Source organism: Schistocerca piceifrons, chromosome 2, assembly GCF_021461385.2.
Source record: "Schistocerca piceifrons isolate TAMUIC-IGC-003096 chromosome 2, iqSchPice1.1, whole genome shotgun sequence".
Taxonomy (NCBI): Eukaryota; Metazoa; Arthropoda; class Insecta; order Orthoptera; family Acrididae; genus Schistocerca; species Schistocerca piceifrons.
In genome coordinates, this window is record NC_060139.1 from 249,405,031 (window position 1) to 249,428,258 (window position 23,228).

A 23,228-nucleotide genomic window follows, 5' to 3' on the forward strand; every position below is an offset into this window, starting at 1 on the left:
GGGTCAATGTTTCTTTGATGAGGTTAAGGGTTTTTAGATCCAACCCTTGTTCTTCAAGGATATCAAAAGGTCCTTGTCGGTTAACTGTGTCATATGCCTTTTTAAAGTCGAGAAACATACAAATTATTGGTCTGTTTCTGACTGCTTTGGATTTTAGCACGGTCTTTAGATTGAAAATTTCTTCTGTGCACGATCTACCAGGGCGAAAGCCACCTTGGTATTCACCAATTTTGTTTTCCAGTTGCTCTTGTGCTCTTTGAAGAAGACAGCCTGATAGAACTTTGTATGTGACCTGAAGTAAGGATATGCCTCGATAATTATTTACAACAGATTTGTCTCCTTTTTTTGTGTAATGGATGAATAAGTGCACATTTCCATTCCTGGGGTAATTTTTCTGACTCCCAAATATCTGCAATTATTTGGGTTAACTCTCTGAGAGAACTTGGGCCTAGAGTTTTCAGTAGCTCAGCAATAACCCTATCTTCACCAGATGTTCTATTGTTCTTTAATTTAATAACATTTTTGTGGATTTCTTCTTGTGTTGGTGTGGATGATTCAGGGGACCTCGAAGATGGTTCTGGACAATTAAGGAGGGTTGAAAAATAATGTGACAGTTCCCTACGGTTTTTCTGGTTAGTGGCCGGCCGTTGTGGCCGAGTGGTTCTAGGCGCTTCAGTCTGGAACCACGCAACCGCTACGGTCGCAGGTTCGAATCCTGCCTCAGGCATGGATGTGTGTGATGTCCTTAGGTTAGTTAGGTTTAAGTAGTTCTAAGTTCTAGGGGACGGATGACCTTAGATGCTAAGTCCCATAGTGCTCAGAGCCATTTGAACAATTTTTTCTGGTTAGTGAGTGCAAGTTTTCCGTCAGATTTCTTGAAACATAAATTTTGTGGGCTGTATCCGCGAATTTTTTCTGCAAAACTTCTGTAAAAATCTCATGTATTGTAGTTGCAGTTCTTCAATTAAGCTCAGTTGATTTTTCAGGTATTTTCTTTTCGCCTGCTTAATGGATTTCACCACTTGTTTCCTGACTTCATAGAAGTATTGGAGATTTTCCATTGTTTTCTTCCTGTCTTAGTTAAGAAAATAATTATATAAAGTAGCTAAGTTCTTCTATGTACCCATATAACACTAAAATTTATTATTCACAGCATAGTTGTCACACTAGTAATGATAACAGTACATTTGGCTATGATTTACAATATATACATGAAAGACGAAGCTAAGATTTTCAATAAGCAAATAGTCATTTATTACCAAATTTGCATGGCTCATTTGAAATCCACTGCTCTCCTCTCTTCATTAAATGTTTTACTATATGTTTCAAAACTTATTCATATTCAAAAATTTCATAGTCTAGAAAAGTCCACTCTTAAAAATGGTTATTCATAAAGTTTTGTACCATAGTTTTATAAACCTATTTTTCTGATTCCAAAGCTATTATCACTAGAATAACTTGTTAGTTTATTAAATTTGGAAAAAATCAACTTTCTCAGAACTTTACGGCAGTCTATGGGAATTCCGAGGGCATAGAAAGCATGCTCATAAAATAACAGCTATAATTTTACCATTTTCTAGTTCAAGGTTAACCAGAATTGCTCCTTTGCTTATTGTATCTGTATGGCTTTCAGTTTTCCTAATTTTTACTTTAATACTCAAAATGTAAAAGCTCTGCATTTCAGCATTTAGTGATCTATGACAGTACATCATGGGTTGTCAAGAATTCAGCTTGTGAGCCGTTCCCTAGCACGAGTGCCACAGCACTCAGCCTCACAGTACACTTCCCCCAGCACCATGTCATGCTGTCTGAATGTGAGGTGAGTAAGAGGGGAAACCACGAACACATTGCATTTAAATAGCAGTGCAGTCACACTGATTACAACATGATTTTATATTTCATATTTCTGCAATTGTGACTTATTTAGTTTCATAATTACAAAAGGTCTTTCACACAAATATGTCAATCGAAATATTGTAGCATTTTTGCAACCTCATTATGGAGGTTTGGAAAATCTACCTGATGAAAGCAATGTAGATGTCCTGAACAGTTTCAATGTGAAAGGATTTGTCATTAAAACAGGAGTTACCTTGCAAGTCAATCCAGTTACAGCTGCACATGCTTAGAAGCGGTTTCAACTGAAAAGGCAAATGGTCTGGAAAATAGATGTAATATTGGCAGTGTCCTCAAAAAGTTCAGGAAACAATCCTTCTAAGATGACAATGAACTCTTCAAACCTTGTTTTCTTTACTGACAGTGAGCTCAGGAAATTGGACTATGTCAGAATGTGTGCCTTCTATAACACGATCTTATTTTTAAATGCATCCCCATCAGAACAGAAAAAAGTTGTTTCTCATCTTGCAATGTCTTACTGTGGGCAGTGTGCTTTCAAGTCCACTTAATCCATTTCAAATGTTCTAATTTTCATTCTTGCACTCCTTTTTCCTTCATAAATTCAACAGCAGCGAGTTTTAAATTGTGAAATGATTCCAGGCATGGCACCTGATTTAACCAATTTGCTTTGCAGTAATACATAAAAAGTCTCCATACTCTTGTGTTTCCGTCAAAACTTGTAGCATGTAACAGTGGAATAATGTGTGCAACTCCAGAAATTTTACTATTCGTACCACCAAATTTCTTCACATCCTGCATGCTTGAAAATTTAACACAAAGTACTTCTTGATGTACAGAACAATGAATCTGTTGACTATTGTAATTTTTTGTGCTTTCATTGTCAACTACATCTTTAAATTATTTCTGCATGGTTTTGCAATGTTGCTTAATAGCAAATTTGCAATGCTCATCATTTATGTGACTGCATAATATACGGAGTGGTCCACTTAAAACATTTCAGCGCAAATATCTCTGGAACAACAATAGATATTGAAGAACAACTTCCACAGATATGACTGTGGGTCAGTGGGTCATGAAAGTAAATACTGCCAGGTATTCTAAAACATAATCAAATATTATTTTCACCACAAACTTATTTTCTGGAATGGACACGCTGTATTATTTCTTAAGCAATTAATAACATGAAAAAATCACAAAAAGAATGGTGTTGACTGCATTGCAATACGTCAATTACATCCCGAGAAATTGCAGAGCAAAGATGACGCTTGAAATAAACTAAATGCGCCTCTATTGCACATCCTGAGATGAACCCCACATTCCTCGTAATTGTGATGTGATTGGCATATTACTATGCAACAAACTCTGTACTTACTGCTATTAACACTGTCATTAAGTATACTGGAAACAATACAGATGTTCAATAAAGCAGAAATGAGTAAACCACTACCTTATTTTTCATTGTGTGTGATTGGATATCTGTATTGTTTTCAGTCCACTTAATAACAGTGTAAACATCTATAAGTACGACATTTGTTGCATCATCATAGTATATCAATCACATTGCGATTACAAGCAGCGTGGGTTTCACGCTTGCATCTTGGATGTGCTATAGTGGCACATTTTGTTACCTCAGACGTCAACTTCGTTCTGCAACTTCTCAGGATGTAACTGACATATTGTGATGCAGCAAATGCCATTCTTTTTGTGATTTTTCATGTTATCAATTGCTTAAGAAATAATATGGGGTGTCCATTCAAAAAACATAAGTTTGTGTTGAACATAATATCTGCTTATGTTTAGAATGTCTCATACTATTTACTTTCATGACCCCTGCCTTATTTTCACATCCGTGAAAGCCATTTTTCAATATCTACTGTTGTTCCAGAGATATTTGAACTGAAAAGTTTGGGTGGGTTACCCTGTATACTGAAAATTCTCATCCCTCTATTCCATCACTCCCATTCATTTTGAAGGCTTGTGACAATTCATTGCCAGAGTGCCTCTTTTTGTGCAAACAGCCACTGGACTTGTGAACATCCTTCAAACCACAAACAAATAGCAAAGGTTAAGCAGCACTAAGACCACCTTCTGCAGAACTTAAGAGAATTGTGATGACTGAAAAATGTCACACCACAATACTAAATGGAATGTCACACTGTGCTGAATACCTCTGGGAAGGAATGAGCAACGGAATGACAGGCTGAGTCTTGTTCAGTGCATGCCCCAGACTCTGGGGCTGCAAGAAATTTGGCACACTGTGGAGAGCCCTGCATTACACTCATCTACAAATAGGCAAGGAGCACAGCGCCACAAGTATTTCATGCTCAGCTATAAAAATGTAAACTTTGTGTGAATCATTCAGACGATACCTTTCATTATGCGAACATCATATAGCCAGTTAAACTGCTCATCTACTTTGAGGCACTCTGTGAACAGAGATCAAAATGTAGAAATTCTGCATTATTTGGCAATCAATACAGGACTCTGTAATATGTGAACCCACTCAGCCTAAAAGAGTTGTGAACATCATTGTGTGTTTGTCACCAGAGAACTTTGCAAAATACTGCCAATAAATGTAGTTTGCCTACTTTATTTGAACATTTAGAATACTCACTGTGATAAAGCTGATCATCAGACGAGGGAACACTGATTTTAAATAAACATGAGGAGAATGAACAGTGAACTATGTGTAAACAGTGTGTACTAAGGAAAAGTGGCAGCATACACAAATGATTTTGGGAAACTTCAGTCAATGTAAACAAACTCACCTGGTGGAAGGACATGAAAAAATGGCAACACGACAACAGGAAACAATACAGGAGAGTAAGTAAATGTGTCCAGTGAAAACAAAATTGAGAGCAACTGTGATGAGCAGATGATAGTAGTTGTCGACATATGGTAGGCTAATTCATAAGTAGTAACTGAGTCATGTTCTGATGATAACAATGAAATAATTTCACAAGAGAGCAAATAAATACTGTTGATGTAAAGAATGTGAAGGCAGTTGAGGAAATTGTTAATGATACATTAACACACTTAATAACAATATGACAGAATTCCTGGGTATGCAAGAATGTAAGACTTTTCAAATGTGGTACATGAAATGCAAATAGTTAAACCTGATGTAAGCATAACTGAGACATAATATATGCAGACAGGGAGGGAAAAGAATAGAGAAGCAGACTTTGATAAAGTAAATAAAACTGTCATGTAATCCCCAGTAATACATACATCAAAAATTTTCAAAGTTGACTAAAAAGCAAATCATGGGCAGAAGATAGCTTTCAATGTGTATGACATGTTTAAAGAAATTGTATTTGTAAACTGTAACATGTTCAACAATTTTTAGGGTTACAGTAATGTGCTTCCTACGCTAATCAGTAGTAATTGTGGGATTTCATCAAGAAGAATTTTGAGAAATGTGTAAGAAGGAAGGGGAGGCAGGGAGGGTGTTCCTTGCCCTTAAGTGAGCACACTGCTTGGCTACTAGTGCATAACCAGTTGCCTGAGTCCCATTAACAGCTGTGTCTCTGGACTATTCCAATGAGGTGGCCATCATAATACTGTGTGGAAAATTAATCCAGGTCACATAACATTTAAATACACCTTGGCCCACAATACATCAAAAAACACATTATACGTCCACAGTTAAAATTTTGCTTCCACGCCCGTCCCTCTGGTAAATTCTTCAATGTTAAAACCATTCATGAGTTCTACAAAGTTTTCTTCGAGTAGAGTGTCACCAACTCCATGTTTTGACAAATGTATGTGTTAATGTTTTTGTTTACTTTTTCTTGGCTTGGTTCAAATGGCTCTGAGCACTATGGGACTTAACATCTGAGGTCATCAGTCCCCTAGAACTTAGAACTACTTAAACCTAACTAACCTAAGGACATCACACACATCCATGCCCGAGGCAGGACTCGAACCTGCGACCATAGCAGTCGCGCGGTTCCGGACTGAAGCACTTAGAACCGCTCGGCCACCGCGGCCGGCTACTTTTTCTTATTTTTTAATGAACCTATATAAGTCACAATTACATGGCATTCTTAGTGATGAAAATAGGCACAACTGTCCGTGTCTGCACATTAGCTGGCAATCTGGGAATGATATAAATTTTATTATGACCTAATCGAATCAAAGATAATTCAATAATAGTGAAAATCTGACTAATGTGCCATCTATGATGTTGACAAGTGTATCCTTTGCACAGTCAGTACAGTGGTTCTACACAAGATGAAATTTGTTTCTAACTACATGCGAAAGAAACCCTTACTCCATCGCTAAGGGTGTGCTATAGAGAGTATTTCCTTCTGCCTCTCTTACGCTTAAATCGTGTAAGAATTTTACACAGAGAAAATGGCGTGTACAACACTGCTGGCATAATGCAGTTGGCCCCCCACCCTCTAGAGTTTTCTCTTGTGCCAACACTCAGTAACAATACAATATTACTCTTCATGATGAGTTGTAAAAGTTTCAGCCTTTCAAATTTCCTAATAGAACATAACAATCAAACCAAGCTGCACACAAACTGTTAAATGCTCCTAGCGTGACTGTATTCTCATCTAAAATGTGGCTCGTTCACAGTTTCCCCATCTTTCCACACAGACAGCGTGTCATGGTCATATGGGGACTGTGCACACAAGCAGTGTTCTTGGCCATCCCTGATCCAAATTATCCTTATATTATCATTAACAAAATTGCATAGAACTTTATTCAGCTATTTAAACAGGTTGAATATACAAGTAAAACTACTCAGGAGAGATTTATAAATTTAGTTTGTAAGATAATAAACAGTTATTCTACAGCAACAATTACCTCTCACAGCAAAGACAGGAAGGCCTACAACACAAATAAAGAGAGCTCTTGCAGCCGCTAAAAACAGTGTATGATGAATTAAAACTCTGCCTCAGTTAAAGTAATTGTGCTGTGCACCATCAATCCTTGCTACTTTTCCTCTAGTATTAATCCTTCTTAGCTTAAGCCCTCTGGCCACTTCTGCTGTAACAAACTTCTCCAATCTTAGGCGGTGGTGACCACTCTGTAACGAGTTTTTAAGGAACAGCACAGGCAGTAAATGAAGAGTTTCCTGGACATGTAAGTGCAAGTACGGTACGGGGATCATGTGTGCAGTCCTAAAGCATTGACTGCATACCGACCAGTGCAGTGTCAAAAAATGGCGCGCTGATCTGCATGCCAATTGGAAAGAGCAGGCATCGCCACACCTCCAGGAAGACAGAGTTCAACATCCCCTGTCAATACAGGTTTAACCAGCCACCCATCACAGGTCGGATCCAGTTCAATGGCAGACTTCGAGAGTATCAGTACTGAGTAGTAGGAAGACGTTATTTAGCTTTTGTTCTGCAAGTAGTAATAGATTGTCAAAATATTTGCAAATAGGAGGTACAACTTTGTAGGAATGAAGTGTTATATTTATGTTAAAGTTTAATGTACTGATCATTTTGGATTCCTCCCACCTACGCTTCCAGCTGCTGCTGGCTATGATCTAATGCAGTTTATTCAGTTTCAGAATCAACAAATGTCGCAGTTGATGACAGCAGTCCAGCAGCTCATTCATGCATACGCCGCTGCTGCATCAACTCCACCACAGCTTCCAGCCATATCTACACCACTGTTTCCATGCATTCCAGAGTTCCAAGCATTCAGTGAACACCAAGAGGACTGGAACAAGATTTAGTTTCTTCCATCACTAACAAGTATTACGAGAATCAGGTACAGGTTGCTGCAACTCATTATAAGTTCTTTGGCTTGCGGAAAAAGCCAGAACTGACATACTGTCTGTGGGTCACTGAACTTCAGGGTTTGACATGACAGTGCCATTATCAATGTAACTGTGACACAATAATTCGTGATGCAATTAAGTACAATGCGCCAGACAGTAGGATTCATGAACAAACTCTCAAACATTCCGATCCTACATCGAAACAAGTGTTATTTATTACTGAAAATGAGGACACATGTGATTGTGTTATGGAAAACATTGAGATAGCTCCCATCTGCAGTGTAACACACAGTGACAAACAGGTCCGGCTTTGTGACTAACTGCCACGTGTACACAGGCCACCATGCCGTAGCCAGAGTAAGTAAGTGTCAACCTGTATGACTGCTGTGAAATCATGTCCCTGCTCCTTTTCCACTCACAAAAGACAAAACTGCTCATTTTGGAATGCAACTTGCTTCGCTTGTGGAAAGCCCTACAGTCTGTATGCTTGCAACAGAAAAAGAATTCTACTCACGTTCGCTCTCGTAAGCCAGGAGCACCTTCTGACTCAGTGAATGTAGTTTTATCTTAACTGGCTACCAATTCTAGTAATGACCACATTCAGGAAGTGCCTTCACCCCACCCAAGTGCAATACAACGATAGTCAAACAAACTGTTTGTGAAAAGGATAGTTGCTACTCACCATATAGCCGAGATGCTGAGTCGCAAGTAGGCATAACAAAAGGACTGTCAGAAATGGAGCTTTTGGCCAACAAGGCCCTTGTAGAAAATAGACAACAAACACAAGTGTGCACACACACACACACACACACACACACACACACACACACACACACACAAATGTAGCTCACACACACACGACCACAGTCTCCGGAGGCTGAAGCCAAAAAGCCCATCCTGGCTTTTCCATTGTCGTATTTAAACTTACTGTGAATTTGGTCATTGCCGGACACTGTGTGCGGCTTCAGTTAGACACTGGCACTTCCATAACATTGCTTAATCGTACACTTATGAAAAGTTGGGTTCATCACAGTTGACAAAATCTCACACACAACTTACTGCACATAATGGTTAGGACATTCCCGTGCTTGGTAGATGTAGTTTGCCTACCACATTCCAGTCTCAGACCAGAACAGTGACATTTAAAATTTTATTCTCGCAAGACTGAGAAAATATTTTTGGGTTCATTCTTTTGACTGTTTGGTCTTCATATCCAGGACAATGTGCTTCTGTTTCTTGTTTCAATCCAAAAGACAGGATTACTCGATTGATTGCATAGTTTCCTGATATATTTTCTGAAGGAGTTGTCAGAGCAAATAACTTAGTGGTGCACGTTACAATGAATGACAATGCGCAGCCTAAGTTTTTTCCGATGTGTCCTGTCCCTCATGCACTTAAAGACAAAGTTGCAAGTGAACTTTAAGAATGGCAAGACAATGGTGTTATTGCTCCTATTCACACTAGTCAATGGGTTCTCCCTCAAGTCAACTTAAAAAAGCCTTCTGGAAGACCTCATCTTTGTGTTGACTTTAAATCCACTGTGAATCCAAAAACAATAATTAATAGTTATCTGTTTCCTCGCCCTGAGGAATTAATGAAAGACTTGGTGCAGGTGCTATTTTTCAAAAACTGACTTACACAATGTGTATTTGCAAATTAAACTAGGTGAGAGTCTCAGAAAGTGTCTATAGTCAACACACATTTAGGGTTCTTCAAATTTTTGCACTTACCATTTCGCAGCTCCTCCACGCGCCTGCCATATTCCAACACTACTGCGAACATCTTACTGCAATAGTTCCCTTCTGTTCATGTTACTTGGCAGACACTGTGGTGTTAGGACATACAGCTGAAGAACATATCAGTAACCTTTGTATGCTTTTTCAAGTACTTTGAGCTGCAGGTTTGAAGTGTCACCCGGACAAATGTGCCTTTCTTCACATTGAAGTTAATTATTTCGGTCATGTTCTTAATAGCCAGGGTGTTCATCCCCTTCACTCACATCTGCTGGCCATCTGGGACCTCTATACCATGCGCAACATTGGAAAACTGCAGTCAGTTCTCAGGAATGTGAAGTATTATATCACGTATATAACTAATGCTGCCCAGTTCACGGCTCCATTGCATCATCTGCACTGGAAGAATGTGCCTTTTGTTTGGTCGAAAGATGTCAGTAGACAATCCAAGAAATTAAAAATGCCTTGTTGAGTGCCAGATGCCTCGTTCATTTTGATCCCACTAAGCCTGTGGCTTTGGCAGTGAATATTTCTTCGTATGGAATCGGAGCTGTGCTTTTGCACTGATTTAGTTCACAGGACGGGCTGATTGCTTTTGCTTCCCAGCTATTTACCATGACTCAATGTAACTATTTACAAATCGAAAAGGAAGCGCTCGCTATTATCTACAGCATACAAAGTTTCACCGTTATCTGTTTGGTCAGAAGTTTTTTATCTGTTTGGTCAGAAGTTTTACCTAGTGATCGACCATAAGCCACTTCAGTCTTTGTTTCATCTGTCCAGATCTGTTCCCAAGCACAATTCAGAAGCTGCAACATTGGGCTCTGTTATTGTCATAGTACCATAGTACAAGTACGAAATATTGTATTGGCCCACATCTAAGCACACAAATGCTGAAGCCCTTTCTCACCTTCCTGTTGGCCTAATTCTGAATTCAATACTACTGTCACATCTCATTGTCACATCAATGCAGAGAACACTGAACTTTTACAGACTTTTTCCCAGCATTATAGATAATTGCACAGGCCATAGAAGCAGACCCTGACTTGGACCTTTTGTTGCACTACATTCATACTGTTTGGCCTTTCTTCAGCATAGCCTCTCCATCCAACACAGTGTGATTTTGTTGTAAAATGACTGGACAAATGTGTGTGCTTATTCCAAAAGTGCTGCAAAAAGATGTGTTGCGATTTCTCCACCAAGGACATTGGGGAATTGTATGCACAAAACAGTTAGCACATTGGTACTGTACTTGGCCCCCCATGAACCATGGACCTTGCCGTTGGTGGGGAGGCTTGCGTGCCTCAGCGATTCAGATGGCCGTACCATAGGTGCAACCACAACAGAGGGGTATCTGTTGAGAGGCCAGAAAAACATGTGGTTCCTGAAGAGGGGCAGCAGCCTTTTCAGTAGTTGCAGGGGCAACAGTCTGGATGATTGACTGATCTCGCCTTGTAACATTAAACAAAACGGCCTTGCTGTGCTGATACTGCGAACGGCTGAAAGCAAGGGGAAACTACAGCCGTATTTTTTCCCGAGGACATGCAGCTTTACTGTATGATTAAATGATGATGGCGTCCGCTTGGGTAAAATATTCCGGAGGTAAAATAGTCCCCCATTTGGATCTCCGGGCGGGGACTACTCAAGAGGACGTCGTTATCAGGAGAAAGAAAACTGGCGTTCTACGGATCGGAGCGTGGAATGTCAGATCCCTTAATCGTGCAGGTAGGTTAGAAAATTTAAAAAGGGAAATGGATAGGTTAAAGTTAGATATAGGTGGAATCAGTGAAGTTCGGTGACAGGAGGAACAAGACTTCCGGTCAGGCGAATACAGGGTTATAAATACAAAATCAAAAAGGGGTAATTCAGGAGTAGGTTTAGTAATGAATAAAAAAAATAGGAGTGTGGGTAAACTACTATGTACAGCATAGTGGATGCATTACTGTAGCCAAGATAAACACGAAAATTTAATAGTCATGGGTGACTGGAATTCAAGTGTAGGAAAAGGGAGAGAAGGAAACATAGTAGGTGAATATGGATTGGGGGACAGAAATGAAAGAGGAAGCCGCCTAGTAGAATTTTGCACAGAGCACAACATAATCATAACTAACACTTGGTTTAAGAATCATGAAAGAAGGTTGTATACATGGAAGAACCCTGGAGATACTAAAAGGTATCAGATAGATTATATAATGGTAAGACAGAGATTTAGGAACCAGGTTTTAAATTGTAAGACATTTCCAGGGGCAGATGTGGACTCTGACCACAATCTATTGGTTATGACCTGTAGATTAAAACTGAAGAAACTGCAAAAAGGTGGGAAATTAAGGAGATGGGACCTGGATAAACTAAAAGAACCAGAGGTTGTACAGAGATTCAGGAGAGCATAAGGGAACACCTAACAGGAATGGGGGAAAGAAATACAGTAGAAGAAGAATGGGTAGCTCTGAGGGATGAAGTAGTGAAGGCAGCAGACGATCAAGTAGGTAAAAAGACGAGGGCTAGTAGAAATCCTTGGGTGACAGAAGAAATACTGAATTTAATTGATGAAAGGAGAAAATATAAAAATGCAGTAAATGAAGCAGGCAAAAAGGAATACAAACGTCTCAAAAATGAGATCGACAGGAAGTGCAAAATGGCTAAGCAGGCATGGCTAGAGGACAAATGTAAGGATGTAGAGGCTTGTCTCACTAGGGGTAAGATAGATACTGCCTACAGAAAAATTAGAGAGACCTTTGGAGAGAAGAGAACCACTTGTATGAATATCAAGAGCTCAGATGGCAACCCAGTTCTAAGCAAAGAAGGGAAGGCAGAAAGGTGGAAGGAGTATATAGAGGGTTTATACAAGGGCAATGTACTTGAGGACAATATTATGGAAATGAAAGGGGATGTAGATGAAGACGAAATGGGAGATAAGATACTGCGTGAAGAGTTTGACAGAGCACTGAAAGACCTGAGTCGAAACAAGGCCCCGGGAGTAGACAACATTCCATTAGAACTACTGATGGCCTTGGGAGAGCCAGTCATGACAAAACTCTACCATCTGGTGAGCAAGATGTATGAGACAGGCGAAATACCCTCAGACTTCAAGAAGAATATAATAATTGCAATCCCAAAGAAAGCAGGTGTTGACAGATGTGAAAATTACCGAACTATCAGTTTAATAAGTCACAGCTGCAAAATACTGACGCGAATTCTTTACAGACGAATGGAAAAACTGGTACAAGCGAACCTCGGGGAAGATCAGTTTGGATTCCATAGAAATGTTGGAACACGTGAGGCAATACTAACCTTACGACTTATCTTAGAAAAAAGATTAAGAAAAGGTAAACCTACGTTTCTAGCATTTGTAGACTTAGAGAAAGCTTTTGACAATGTTAACTGGAATACTCTCTTTCAAATTCTGAATGTGGCAGGGGTAAAATACAGGGAGCGAAAGGCTATTTACAATTTGTACAGAAACCAGATGGCAGTTACAAGAGTCGAGGGACATGAAAGGGAAGCAGTGGTTGGGAAAGGAGCGAGAAAGGGTTGTAGCCTCTCCCCGATGTTATTCAATCTGTATATTGAGCAAGCAGTAAAGGAAACAAAAGAAAAATTCGGAGTAGTAGGTATTAAAATTCATGGAGAAGAAGTAAAAACTTTGAGGTTCGCCGATGACATTGTAATTCTGTCAGAGACAGCAAAGGACTTGGAAGAGCAGTTGAACGGAATGGACAGTGTCTTGAAAGCAGGATATAAGATGAACATCAACAAAAGCAAAACAAGGATAATGGAATGTAGTCAAATTAAATCGGGTGATGCTGAGGGAATTAGATTAGGAAATGAGACACTTAAAGTAGTAAAGGAGTTTTGCTATTTAGGGAGTAAAATAACTGATGATGGTCGAAGTAGAAAGTATATAAAATGTAGACTGGCAATGGCAAGGAAAGCGTTTCTGAAGAAGAGAAATTTGTTAACATCGAGTATAGATTTAAGTGTCAGGAAGTCATTTCTGAAAGTATTTGTATGGAGTGTAGCCATGTATGGAAGTGAAACATGGACGATAACTAGTTTGGACAAGAAGAGAATAGAAGCTTTCGAAATGTGGTGCTACAGAAGAATGCTGAAGATAAGGTGGGTAGATCATGTAACTAATGAGGAGGTATTGAATAGGATTGGGGAGAAGAGAAGTTTGTGGCACAACTTGACTAGAAGAAGGGATCAGTTGGTAGGACATGTTCTGAGGCATCAAGAGATCACAAATTTAGCATTGGAGGGCAGCATGGAGGGTAAAAATCGTAGAGGGAGACCAAGAGATGAATACACTAAACAGATTCAGAAGAATGTAGGTTGCAGTAAGTACTGGGAGATGAAGAAGCTTGCACAGGATAGAGTAGCATGGAGAGCTGCATCAAACCAGTCTCAGGACTGGAGACCACAACAACAACAACACTGTACGTGGTCAGGCATGGACGCCCGCATTGAACATATGATGTCGCATGTGTTGCACTTGTGCTGTAAATCTATCAGCCCCACTGCAAACATTTTCAGCTTGGCAAAAGTCATAATCGCCGTGGCAACAAGTGCATATTGACTTTGCTGGTCCCTTTGGAACACTTACTGCCTTGTTGTCGTGGACTCTTTTAGCAAATATCAATTTTCAGCGACCATGAATTCGACTACGTCGAGTATTACCATTCACGCTTTGTCATATATTTTTTGCTTGGAAGGTTTGCCTCACGGATGACAGTCTACAGATCAGGACTTTGAACAGTTTCATGCAGCTGAAGGTATCACTAATCCTAACAGTGCTCCATTCCATCCTCAGTCAAACGCAGAAGCTGGACGATTTGTGCATACATTCAAGCAACTGATGAACACACTACATGCCTCCCACACATGGGAAGAAGCACTGCTGCTCTTTCTCACAATGTACGGCTCCATTGTACTGCACGGCTCCCCCATGCTCCGCAAGTATAGCTTTTCACCTAATGCTTCTATTCTTTTCAGAATTTTTGGTCACACCACGGGCTGGGAGAGGGGCTCGATTCTTTTAAATCTGAGTGCTTGCATGTGTTCAATTCAAGGTCCTGCTGGGTTGCTGCACTGCCATCAGAACTAAATTCATGCTTGTCAATTGTGAGATATTCTACAGATATTCTGTCCCCAAATTTGCATCCTACCAGGACCTTGCGGCCACCACAGTTGTCCACGGGTGTCTCTTTCGCACCACCTGTGGAACCGATGTAGCTGGACCAATTACCTTACCCACCACAGCAGCCTGACTTCCCAGAGCCCATCCTGGCACCCGCCATGGACCTGGTTTGTCGTTACTGTCATCGTCACAGTTGTCACCATTGCCGCCCTCTCTGTTTTTTTTGTTAGACTACCTCAGGAAGAGGATGTTCCCCTCAGTGTGCAGGACAGATGACAGGGCAGGGACGGGTGATGTCTCAGTAGGCTGCCATGGAATCTAAGAGATAAACGAAAAGGGGTGAAAGGCTAGTTCAATTTGCGGAGGAAAATAAATTATTCATCATGAACACGTTTTTTTAAGAAACACCATAATAGGAAATGGACATGGAGAAGCCCAAATCATGAGTCCCACAATTAAATAGATTTTCTCATCTCAGATCACACCAAAATAATCAAAGATGTTTCAGTTTCAAATCAATTTAATACTGGTAGTGACCACAGACTGGTAAGAGTGAAAATAAACATTAATACTAAACAAGAACGAAGAAAACTAATATCACAGAAAAAAGAAATTATAGGTATGGATAAATTAAATGAAAGGAAAAAGGATTTTCAATATGCCCTTCGAGTGAGATTAGAACATAAGAAAATCTAACTGAAACTACAATGGAAACTGCAAAACAAATAGGTGGACTGACAACAATTACTAAACAACCAGAAAAGTTAAGGGTGGAAACCAAAGCTTTACTTGTAAAAAGACGAGAAATGAAAATTAAAACTTCTTATGACAAGATAGAATATCCAGGATTGTGTAAGTGTACAAGGAGGAATATGAAAGCCGACTAACAAAAATACAATGAAAACACCATGAAATTAGCATCAGAGAATAAAAGGAGCTTCAAGAAAGTTAAACAAAAGATTAAGATTGGTAAAAACGAAATCATAGCAATTGACGGTGACAATGGGAACATAACGGAACAGGAAGAAATACTAAAGCATACAAAGAATTTCTATAGTAAATTATATGAAAGAACACATGAACCACTAGGAAAACCTTACGCAGCTGATGATGAAGCCCCAAAATCCTCCCCAAAGAAATAAGAAAAGCTATAAAAGAGATGCAGAATGGCAAAGCAGGGGGTCATGATGGTCTGACAATTGAAATACTCAAGATTACAGGGGAGGAAACAGAGAATCATATGGCTAACGTCTTTACTTCGTGTATACAGAATGGCAGCATCCCAACTTGCTGGAACAAAGCAAACACAATCCTACAACATACGAAGGGAAGTAGTTACGGTCTTATGTTCAAACCTGAAATTTTTCGTTTAATTAAACTGGGTTTGAGGGCTTACGGAAGGAATGCAACAGTTTTCAAATCTAACATGCCAGTCTACTTAAAGAAGACAGCTTTTGATCAGTGTGTTCTACTGGTTTTAACGTATGGGTGTGAAACTTGGACTTTAACTGAATTTTTCAAAAGGGAACTTAAAACTGCTCAGAGACCTATAGAAAGGTCAATGTTAGGTCTCACTAAGAAAGATTGACAGAAAAGTGAAGACATACGTGCAATAACAGGAGTAAAACATATTATAGAACGGGTTAAGACTCTAGAATCAGTTTTAGAGTGGGGTCCAAGAGAAAAACGAAGACCACGAAAAACGAAGACGACCAGTGAGACCACCTGATCACTGAGATAAGGAACTCAGGAAAGTTGCAGGCTTCAACTGGCAGAAGACAGCAGCGGACAGAGATGCATGATAACACCTCTTAAAAATGTATTTAAGAACTTAAAGAGGCTACATCTTGTATAGACTGAATTAACTGAACAATAAATAAATAAATAAATAAATAACAATGCCTACCCACCACCTTTTACAAATTATAATAATAGAATTTCTTCTACAGAATAGAAAGAGTTGTCATGGAGAAACTTTTTCAGTTTGTTTTCAAATTTTACTTTGCTCTCTGTCAAACATTTTATATCAATGGGTAAGTAATTAAAAATTTTAGTTGCACCATTGTGCACTTTTTTTGCTAAAGTCAATCTTAATGTAGAGCAATGAATGTCATTTTTCCTTCTGATACTGTAATTATGTACATCATTGTTCATTTTGAGCTGTAACGCATTATTTATGACAAACTTCATGAGGGAATACATGTAATGTGAAGCAGTAGTAAGAGTTGTTGTTGTTGTTGTTGTTGTGGTCTTCAGTCCTGATACTGGTTTGATGCAGCTCTCCATGCTACTCTATCCTGTGCAAGCTGCTTCATCTCCTAGTACGTACTGCAGCCAACATCCTTCTGAATTTGCTTAGTGTATTCATCCCTTGGTCTCCCTCTACGATTTTTACCCTCCACGCTGCCCTCCCAAATCCTTAAACAGATATCTACAAGATGACCATGGGTGAGCACTATATATTATTCTCATAGCACATTTTTTAGCAATGAAGACTATCTTTCTTAAAGATTAGTTACCTCAGAACATTATTCCATATGATGTTATTGAATTAAAATATGCAGAATATTTTGACTCACTAATTTGTTTCTCTCCAAGATTTGCAATTGTTCTGAGTGCAAAACAGGCTGAACTATCTTGTTTTAGCAGTTCCAAAACATGCTTTTTTCAGTTTAAATTCTCATTAATATGGACACCTAAAAATTTTGAAGCTTTCACCCTATTTATTGTTTCCTTACTGAGTATTACACTTAAAATTGGTGGCACCTTTAGATGTACAGAACTGAATATGTTTGTCTTTCTAAAATCGAGGGCGGTACCATAAGTAAAAAAATCAGTTGATGATAATTTTAAGAGCACTTAACCTTTCTTGTGCTCCTGTATGTATGCCTGGACTGATTACAATACTAGTGTCATCTGCAAAAAGAACTAATTCTGCATGTTGTGTGTTGGACGGAAGACAGTTTACATGTATGAGGAACAATAGAGGACCTAAGACTGAAACTCAGGGAATGCCATAAGGTGATTACTCAGTCAGAATTACTTGCCCAGACTATATTGATTGAATTACTAATTACTACTGTCTGCACTTTTAATAAGCTTACCATACTGTGAAAAAATAACTATTATTATTAATTATTATTATTATTATAATATTTGTGGCACTCTAATTAAACTACCAAGTCACTTGAACTGTTTGCTGTATTAAAATCTCCGCCCATGTCATAAATTGCAAGTTACATTTTGCAAATATTTTCACAACTGTGGAAAGTATCACCTATGCCAATTGATCACATAATTATATATGTCAGTACATCTGCCTTAGAATACAGGACTGTACCTTTTTAATTTTGAGTATGCTATTTTTTAATGTCATAGTAATTGTGGGCTAACTTGGCTGGTATGCCATGATTAAAAATTATTCTGTACAAAAGACGGTTAACCAAAAGATAGAGAATTTTTAAACTGTTTCTAGAATAATATTTTGGGCCTTTTTTTGTCAGACCAAAACTGTTGCTTTCTTGGAATGAAAATTTGTAATTTTATATTAATTTCAACAACTACAATAATTTTTTAAGATTTTTTTAAAAATTTCCTGTTCTATTCTCTAGTCTTACAGTTGTTCTGCCAGCATCTTTCTACATTTAGTGTCTTGGTGAAAGTCTTCAAAATACTGTTTATTTGGTGTATCCAAGGAGCTTCATCCAAAATGTAAAGGGTCTTGCTTATTACAAAATTTTCGGGGCTGTCTGCTGTTAGGAACCATTTGTAGCATTTTTAACATAGACTCTTTTGAAGAATATAATTAACATAAATTTAAAACTGTTTTGACATCAGCCCCATGCATACAGATATTAAGAGTCATTCAGTGTAATTTCAAGGTAAATATATTTAAATATAGATATCGCTTAATCATGTGTATTGCAGATGTAATGATATTACCATTTAATTGAATGAGGAATGTGCTTATTAAAGTCTGTGTTTTTTTAATTGTTTATTTCCTGACTGTGTCCATGTTGCACACCTGATCTGGAAAAACGTTAAATATTTGTTACTTTAACCATTTTCCTGCTACAAATGTTGACTCTGCAATTCGGGCTGAGGTTGTACTGCTTGCCAAATGCTGGTGCTTGTACTGGGATATGGCGTTCCAGCCGATATGAAATACTTATCATTCAATTTTTTTGAAAAATACAAGGTGAAAAATTTGGTTTTTGACTCTCTTACAGTCTGATATCTTCGCTTGATAAAAGAATGACTTTCTTTCTGTTATATGCCATGGTTACTGGAGTGCATCGAATTAAGTAACACATTGTGCAAAATTTTAAAGATTCTGCAAAACTAAAAACCCACTGCATAAATATTGTTTATTATTGATTTTGGCTCATACATTGCAGTGAATGAAATGTAGATAAGCTATCAAAATTTTATTTAAAATCAAGAGCAGAATAATGTCTCATTTCATTCTCAAGCTATTGGGTTTTACATCCAAAGGACGGTCGCGAATCACGTGGTCATAACAATTGTCATATCTCATAAACAATTCAAGATATCGAAATGAGGTGTTGCAGATGACAGCCCACACTGAGACACATAAGTTGTATCAAAATACTCAGAACTTTCTTATTCACCGAGATATGGAAGTAACTCACCCGCAGCAGCGGAAGGTCAGCGGCTCTCGACATGTACAGATGTCCATAGTGCTGTAGGAAAAATCAATCGGCACATGTATACAAATTCACAACACCGGGGGAACAGCCTAGCATGAAGTGTATACACACCCACAGCAGCAAGAGGGTACCAAAGGGTTAGTTACAATGTGGAGTTTTCAATGCATGAGGTGGAAGGTGAGGACAGTGTCCTGTGAGACACACTGAACCAATATGATACTATTATGGCTAAAAGCATCAGTGAGATAAGTGATGCTTGCTGAGTATGTAGTTGCCTCATTACATGAGTCCAAGCCAATCCAGAATTCCTGCAGGGTACTGCTCAAACATATGTCCAGGTCTTAAGAATTCCAGGATAATTAAACCACTTGCTTAACCATATGTAGGATATAAGCTTGGTTTGATCCAATCCTAAGTTGAAACTAGTAATTGAAGAGTTGCATAATAAAGTTATTCATGTACAACTAGACAGTAATATGATAAGCTAAATTAGCAAGAAGGTTCAGAAAGGGGTGAAGATTCACTGATTACTCAGGGTAAACGTCAACAAGACTTTGCAGTCATGGGAAGAGGTTGTCATAGGGTCATGGGAGTTGTTTAGCAAGCCTCAGAATCCACTGTTGTCCATGGTGCAAAATATTTCAAGTCTATCTACTGATGCCAATGAACAGGTCATGGATTTGTTGTGCTTAATGATCCAGCTGGAAAACCAAACTATGGTGTTACAGGTCAATGATTCAGTAGTTTTCAACTGATGTATCCTTTATCTTGGAGCAAACTGAGAAGAGTTATTACAGAAGCTATTGAGATGGATAAATCCTTAATTTGATTCCGTAAAAGGTTGCTTGAGGGGTACTTGTTAAGGTGGCGTTGGGAGCGACCTAATTAGCCGGTACTTTTATCAGGTTCAGGGGTGCAAAGAAAGACAGCATCCTATATTGAAGATATATGCTTTTCAATTGTCACCTTATGTATAGAAGTTTCTGGAATCAAAGGTACAAGTAATATCCTGGAAGGGGTGTTCACAGCAAACCAATTGTGTATTTCATTTTCCAAGAAGCCTGAGAGTTTTCACGAACTAGAAGGATTAGTCTATGGGGTTGAAAAGGTGTGATTTGGAGCTCAATTGCATGAATCTGGATTCAATAACTTTAAGTCAGGGGTAGACGAATGGGCACTTCCAAATAATTGGTCGAATGTCAGAGCTTCAGAGGCATGCTTCCAATGTAATCAGGTTGAATATCTCCTGTGCCCCATGAGAAGAGGAAGCAAAGCTGACAGTCAAGACACCATGAGTGGCCGTGCACTTTAATTGCTAGCTGTACGAAATTCAAGGCCCTGTGATAAGTGAATTTCATTTCGTTTTGTGGCAGTCTTTCTATGGTGCCTATTTGTGACTCAGCATCTATGCTATATGATGAGTAGCAAGTACCCTTTTCATAATACTGTTACATTCCATCCTGGATTTTCTATTGCTAGAATTTCCTTTCATTTGTGCCTTTGTAAATAAGGACCTGGTTTGTGCGCTAACTGATTCTGGTAGCAATGTCTCTCTTAAGGACTTGGGATGGTATAAGATTTATTTTTGTATTTCTAAACTGTCTAGGTTGTAAGGTGTCAGATGCACTGTCACAGTGATAATGGAAACGACTTGCCAGACAAGGTATTAAGATCATGAATTATCCTGGCCTCTGGAATTTATTGTTATAGAGGACTTGTGTAACAGTATGTTGTTGGTATGCATTTTTTTAACACATGGACTATGTGTTGAATTATATGTAACAGGTGGTTACTCGTAAGTTTTGGCCTAATGTCCACTATCCTTTGCATAAACACAGTCAATGTAGACAAGTATGTGGTGTGAGTGCAGAAGAGTGTCCCTTTGACATCTCTCATTTAGAGGACGCACAAGTTCGCACCTTTTTGCAGGTCCTGAGTAAATATCCTGAGCTGTTGACCAATGAACTGGCAGTAACCAATAAGATTCACTACAAGATTCAACAAATGAATCTATCCCAACATGTCAGTGTCACTATCACTTGCCACTTCCCAAAATGAAAGAACTGCGTAAGACGTAATATCATTGACAAGCTTTTGGCCAATGCAGCTGTAAGACCGTCAATATCGCCCTAAGCTTTACTTATGTTTTCTGGTGTCAAAAGCTACTGGGGGAATAGCATCGGCTGGTAGTCGATTATTATGTGCTGAAGCAGAAAGTAGTTTTGGAGTCAGTACCATTGCGAGATCTGCATAGATGTTTCACATGTTCTCCAGGACTCCTTATTTCACTGTATTAGATCTAAATCAGGTTTAAAATCATGTGCCACTTGATCATTAGTCCAAGTCAATGACAGCTTTTTACACTGACTGGAATATTTTAATGCAATTATGTACCATACGGAGTGGCCACTGGAGCTGCTGTATCATTTAGACTGTTGAATACCATGTTGGGAGACCTAAAGTTTAATTTTGCTTACAATTACTTAGCCGACATGGTCATATATAGTAAAACTTCTCAGCAATATTTAATTTACATCAAGTTAGTTCTCAGCTGTCTGTGGGAAGGGGGACACGGTGAAACTCTCAACGGTCAGTTGGCATGTAGGGAAATTACCTTCATAGGTCACATTGTCTCAGACAGAGGGTGTAGACTGATCACGATCAAACCAAAGCTACTCATGCATTTCCTCTGCCAAAAAACATGAAAGGTGTCACCAGCTTTATTGGCATAGTCAATTTCTTTCGGAAGTTTATCTCTAATTTCGCTCAATAAGCGATACCCATTAACCTTAAGCATAGGAAAGGTTAATAATTTCAATGGGGTCCTATGCAACAAGCATCCTTTGATGCTCTTAAAGCCTCAGTGGCTACTGCTCCAATTCAGGTTGTATCTAACTTTGATGAACAGTTCACCTTGCAAACCGAAGTATGCAATTCAGGTATCACTGCTGTACTGCTGCCGTAAAGTCATGCAGAGAGAAGACAAGTGGGGTACATCTCACAATCTTATCGAGTGCAGAAGTCAAATACTCCATCTATGAGTCAGAAGCATTGGTGATATTATTTGGTTTGGTGAGGTTTAAGTTCTACTTTGAACATAAGCATTTCATCCTGGAAATGGACAACAAAGCATTTGAGCTGGGTGTTAGGGAGACCACAAAAAAACGAGTAGAATAGCTAGGTGGGCTGTTGAATATCGACACTATGCTCTGAGGTAAGAAACATAAAGGGCACTGACAACCAAGTAGCCGATGTGGTTAGTAGCCGATGTGGTTAGTTGCATGTTTGAGCAAGAGGAGATGGACGACAAATTGGCTTGTGACACTGAAGAGCCAATGTGTGAGGGTGCAGTCTTAGGTGAGATACCTGGGCTAATTATTGATTTAGTTCACACAGAGGAAGCCGAGCCATAGATACTACACATTAAGTGTCAGTTGAAATACGGCCAGTAAGTACCTGGCTACTGGCTATTCCTTGATTGAGGATAAGATATGGTATCGGATGTGTTAAGACAACAAATCTATCTTCTGAAACAATTAGTTCTCACGGTATTTAACTATGCCCTCAATTCCTTGTGTGGAAGACATTTAAGAGTACATAAAACTGTGGAGAAGATAAGGAACATCTTACTTGGCCCACTCTGCATAAGGATGTCAGAGAATCAGGGAAGCAATGTGAAATATGTATCAAAGCTAAACCCAACCCTAACACTCAAGTGGGGAACGTAGGTCAGATAGGGTGGAACACTCCATGGATAAGATTTACGGGTATGTACGCTACCTATGTCCCCCCCCCCCACCCCCCCCATTCACCAAATGGGGGGAATAGGTAAATTCTGGTTGTTGCTGACACTTTCATGAAGTTCCTATGGTTACTACAAAGTAAAGCGAGCACAGCTGATATCACTGTTAAACTTTTAAGTAAAATATTTGCTATGTTGGGGGCACTGAAACTGCTGGATATCGATAAAGTGCCAGGGTTCATTTCTTGCAAGTTTAAGAGGCTATATCCTACATCCGGAGGTAAAATAGTCCCCCATCTGGATCTCCAGGCAGGAACTACTTAGGAGGATGTCGTTATCAGGATAAAGA